This window comes from Glossina fuscipes, unplaced genomic scaffold (assembly GCF_014805625.2).
Source record: "Glossina fuscipes isolate IAEA_lab_2018 unplaced genomic scaffold, Yale_Gfus_2 2, whole genome shotgun sequence".
NCBI lineage: Eukaryota > Metazoa > Arthropoda > Insecta > Diptera > Glossinidae > Glossina > Glossina fuscipes.
The window spans coordinates 27,998,583-28,004,417 of NW_023998416.1; the positions used below are offsets into that span (position 1 = coordinate 27,998,583).

A 5,835-nucleotide genomic window follows, 5' to 3' on the forward strand; every position below is an offset into this window, starting at 1 on the left:
TATTTTTAGAATTCTTCTTCTTATTTCTGCACTTTTATGAATTACAGCAGATTTCAGCAGATTCAAGAGATTATTGGAAGGTTAACGATTAAGAGGAAAAATTCGTCTTAGGCAGTATACATCGCGAAGGAGTAAAATAAAAATCGAAATATTACGTGTACTAGGAAATCCTTCCCGGCAAGTGCGCTTAATCATATCGAACTGAGAAATACGACGGTTTGCGATATTTCCTGCAAAAACTCATAGTCTTGAAAGTGATGAGGATTCGCGGATGTCCCTGCGTCTCCTATTGTTCATTTGCGGCGCAGATTGATATAATCATATTTAGTACATTAGCAGCTCCGCAAAGTTGAAGATATGTGAAAATGGATCAATGACTATTTCATCGTGTAAGCACGATCCTAGATAGCGACGATGCATATTTTGAACAAATACGATTTAAATAAATTTAAATGTTATCAGAAAACGGAATTTGTTAAAAAAATATTTTGTTGTTTTTTTTTATTTTTTTTATTTCTCTTCAATGAAACAAACGAATTGAAATTCTCAGAAACTTTTTCTGAAACCTATCGTAATATAAATACCAGTACGTTGTGGGATGATGTCAGGTGGTCCGAGTCCTAAGGTCGAAGGGTTGACGGCACCCCTCTAATTGCCGAGTTTTCTCAAATATGTCTAGTAATGTGACACAAAACACAAAAAAAAACGAAGAAGCAAGATAGCAAACAACGAATTTAATTATTCCACATATACAAGATAGCTGGATTTTTAACTGCATACTTTTCATGTTGCGTGGATCCTCTTAGTGCGCCCTTTTGTGGGGGGTTCTCTGTCATGGGTGTTCTCTCCGTGAGTATGTTTATAAAGCCCCACATCATTCATACTTGGGACAACAAGATTAAATGAAATTGTTGTTGTTGGGTAGAACAAAAATAATAACAAAAAAAATTGCCTCTCCTCGCCCCCCCCCCCCCCATGTGTGTTGCATAATTTAGTTTAAATACTTATAAAAATCTTTAATAAATTTGACAAAGTCAAATGCTCTTAAGTTAATAATAATTGTATACAATATAATCAATATAATAATAGTTAATTAATTAATTTGTAATTAATTGAAAGAATTAGAATAATTCGGATCTTTAAGAGACGGGAGAACGGGAATGGTGCTTTTGAGTTCCCCCCGGGGGGGTTTTTACTATAAGAACCAACAACCCTCGTGATTTCGGTTACTCGTCGTGCTGGCCTTTTAATTCTCTGAATCCACCCTTGTTTGCCGTTAATCACTTATATCGGAAAAAGAAAGGAATAAATGCATATAAGCGGTCTTGGAGGCGCGCGCGCAGGGTGTTTTTCGTGCCTAATAGGAACGCGACGGGTGAATTGCGTGGAGGGTTTTAAGTTTGTTGGTGGCGGGGGGGGTCCACTCAAAAAATTTCCCTTCCAAAGCAACACACAAACACACACACGTTTTAAACAATATGATATAATAAAATAATACTTACAAAACGCGCGCGCGCGCATACATACATAAATAACATATATATATATATATATATAGTACAAACAAATATCATCAGAGAAAAAGACGAAAGAACAGGAAAATACTCAAAAAAATATTTGAAAGTTCCATATAAATATTAATATATATAATATATATATATAAATATGTATATATAAAGAGCGTTCTAATTCTCCTTGGGGAGGTCTCTTTGTAAATTGCTCACAGCGTTTTGAATAAAGGCACATGTGTGACAATTTATCAAAAGGCGACAAATTCTGAACCGCGATGTTGTTGCGCTCCTATGATGAGAGGTTTTCCAGCGGTTTATCCTGTAGGATTCATTGTGACCACCACTTTTTTTTATTTGATCTGATTTTTGCTATCAAGAGAGAATCAATCAATAGAAGGAAAAAGGAAAAAAAAAAATTATAACAGAATTGTGCATGTTATTAAACCCGCACTGTCACTCCAGCAGTAGTTTAGTGGTACACTCTCTTTTTTCAAAGGGCAAATCTTTAGAAATAGACTTTTCTACAACCTATCCCAACTTCATATCAGAAGTGTATCCAATCCGATAATGAATTATTTCTTGCGTTAAGTTCATTTTCATTAATTACCATAAAACCGGGCCATCAAATTTCGCATCTACGTATTCCAAAGCTTTGAAATATATTCATCACATACTTTTCTCAAGGGCCTTTCTGCGGAAAACGTATTTACCACAACACTTTGAACAAATTGTTGCAGAGTAAACGCGATCGTCCTCCTTTGGCAAACTATAACGTTTTAACTTGCTTCACCTTGCCAACGGAAAAAGTTTACAACATTTCAATCCAGGCTGCACAGAAATACCCCTAAACATACCGAAAGAAGGTTGCATCGCGATACAAGGGCCACTGTTTAGCCAAGTAGTTAAGAAGTCCAATAATAACTTACCGACCCCCTAAGCTGCGGCCATTTTCTATCTCCCCCTCTCTTCTTTCTACTCTGAGTGGTTCAAAAACTTGTAGTTACTTTATCATTACAAAAACCAATTGCAGGCTGAGTTGCTGCGAAGGTGATTTTTGGAAGAAAACGCACCTACTACTATTATCAAGAAATTTTATAAAGCAACTCATGCAGGATGTCTTTCATGCTTTTATATGTTCTTCCTTTTTTTCTTTTGTGTTGGCTTTCAGCAGTACTAAGTTATTTAAAAATAAATATAAGTTAACCTTATCTGCTTTACAAATGGCAAAAGAAAAAAAAAATGTACATGCAATGTATGACTGACTGACTTGACTCTCTTTAATGGTGAATGATACACAATACATATGCAAATCTGTTCATAACATTCATATATGTACACATGTATGAGTACTTTTGCAGAATATTTAACCTGCCCAGCCACGGATTCACTAATTCTATAGCACGCATGCATAGAAGAGAGAGGCAGAGAGAGAGAGAGAGAAGCTTTTCGGTTTTACTTTGACAGTATAAGTTTATGTAAGTAAATAAATCAGTCTCAGGAGAGGTGTAAGAGTTAGTAACGGCGGATATATTACTGAACCGTCCTGTGGAAACGGAAAATCCAACAATATACACGTATATGGTTAAGTGCGCACGTCTTTGATATTCAGCGCTAAAGTAAAAGGCATTTTAATATTACTTTCCGAGACCATGTAAATATTTACCCGCATTACTTTCGGAATTGATTCAATCATGTCCATCTATATCTGTTATCATATCATGGGAATTGGTTGACTCGAAAAATTCATCAATTTAAACGTTAACTATGCATACAAATGCAACTTGGCGACAAGAGTTGAAAAATTCAAAGTCGAAAAAATCGAAACTTGATCAGCCATATAGGAGCAGATATCCTTGACATGTGCACATGTAGTTAGGATGTTGGGCAGGAAGAGTTATGGGTACAGAATAGTATTAGGAGAATATTCGCTGTACATTTATTTATTTTTCCCGTCTCAGATCTTATTTAATTCATTTATTTATTTTTCTCTGAAATTCAATTAAATTTATGTTTTAAAAAAATTATACACTAAACATTTGGAGTTAACGTTTATAAAGTTTATAATACAAAACATGTAAAAACGCTATAGTAGGCCACTGCGCATAATTGAACATCCTTTGCCACCCAGCACTTATTCAAACAAAGGCTTTTCAAAGGTAGGGGATTTAAAAAGTCCTATCATTTGTTAATTATGTGGACATGGACATACAGACAGGATTTATTTTGAATGATGGACATTTTCTATTTACCATAATGCGCGCCATATAATGCTATTGACTTGCAATTTATATTAAGAACAGGTATAAACACTACAGTGTGACAAGGCTCGCCATTAAATACTCTTCACCACTTCGTCTAGTACAGTTATACTGTTGAAAATAAGCCTTTATATGGGAAGTGGTGGAAAAAGTGATCCGATCCATGCCATTTCCAGTAGCGTTCATTCTTGGGACAAAAGAAAAAGCCGGACAGAGGGACGGACAAGCTTTTACCTATTCCGGAATCAATCGGTATAACGAAAGTCGGAATTATCTCAAGTGCTTCTGGGCGTTTTATATATCCACGCAAACTGAAAATACCTTCGCCCCGCAAGTAGTGTAAGGAAGAAAAGAAAAGAATAAAGAATAGGAAAAGGGCAAGTATAGATAAACAAAACAAAAGATGAAAAAAATAATTTAAAAAATCGTGTATACATCTAATACAGAGGCATACTCGCAACCGATGTGAATCGGAGCTAGGAGTGTACCACTCCGATTATAAAAAGCTCAGCAGCCATTAAACATATTAAATAATTGTGTTAAGTCTTATTAATTAATTATCTGATGCATTAAAGTAGTAAAAAATAAAATTTAGTTTAAATGCGTCATCGGAGAGGCGAATTCACCGATCAATGGAATTCAAAGAGAGCCATTTTTTTAGATTCTATCGATGTGAAATTGAAGGAATTATTTAGGTTTTTGGCAAACGAATCAAAGAAACAAAGTTTCTAAAACAACAACAAGTAGAATCATTGAGAACTGCTTTACTTAGCTAAGCACGCAACGAGAAGATGGTACCGTGTCTAAACTTAACTCGAAAGGAAACTGCAGGAATATTGATCCTTCGCTAATGAAAGCAAAGGTGGTGTAGAAATCAGCAGATGGTTCTCAAATCAGATTCTTTAGGCGGAAAGCAGAAACTATTATTAAATTAAGTGAAGTGAATCGACGTAGCCGAGATAGAAACGGGGCCACAGCTTGTGCCTACATTCAAGTATTGATTTCCCCAAGCTCATTGCCAGCATCAGAGAGTTAATATTTAAACAAAGCTTAAAAGCGGACTTGGCTTTATTTACAGACAGGTTTTATACAAATCGTTGAATCTTTGATTAAGTAGCAAATCCGAATTGATGGACCTCTCTACGTTTTCCTATTCATATAAATTATTAAGTATGGCTTCACAATGAACGCATTTTTAAGTCTTCTTAAGTTTAATGTTTGCTGTCAATGCCTACTGCTAAGGCTTCAATCTAATGCCTTATTAAACTACACCTCAAAGTACTAATGAGTCCAAGAAGATTTAAAATAGACATACTTTCTATTGCATCATTCAACACAGCATCGTTCCCTGAAAAGCTTTAAGTATATCTGTTAGTAGAATATCTAAATACATACATACACATAATAAATGTTGTTGTAAATTTTGGAATGATTTAAGAAAATTTGTAACATCTCTTTAGCACAATCTGACTATGCGATACTAACAGTCTGATATCTGTAGCTCAATTATCGAAATTGTATGCGATATTTAACGCAATATTCTATATTTATGTACACGTGTACTTATATACACGCATGTATACATGTATTTAATTTGGAACTGTGTTTGAAGCCACGGACGTGGCTCAAAACGCTTCTCATTAGGAATAGTCTATTGATCATAAAGGCTATCCGAAATCCTGTGAATTCAAGATCGAACATTTGCACATCGCTAACAATAGAAACAAGGTAAAAATATTTTATATACCGAGTTATAATGCTCTTATGGGAAGGAGCTGACCTATTAGCTAAATCGCCGACTGACGTGCCCTTATTCGCGGACGGTATTATGCAAATTATGGATCATATTCAAATATATTCAAAAAAAAAAGAAAAAAATTAAAGAGAAAACTAGCGGAAAGGTTGACACTACTACCCTCCAGTAAAGGATTTTACTTTCATAAAATGACTAGATTAGCCATATAGTGACGTTTTTTTTTTTTTTTTTTTTTTGTTATTTAATAGAGGCGGTAATCTTAATTGCTAATACTTAGCTTTAGTCCAAGAGTTTTCTTCCTTTAAGATAA

At 34.8% G+C, this 5,835-nt stretch overlaps 1 protein-coding gene across 1 annotated transcript in view; it reads right to left on the minus strand.

The window, feature by feature from the left end:
• LOC119633843 overlaps positions 1 to 5,835 on the minus strand; it is an 18,093-nt gene that overhangs the window by 7,191 nt on the left and 5,067 nt on the right. The gene's annotated exons all lie outside the window — the stretch shown is intronic.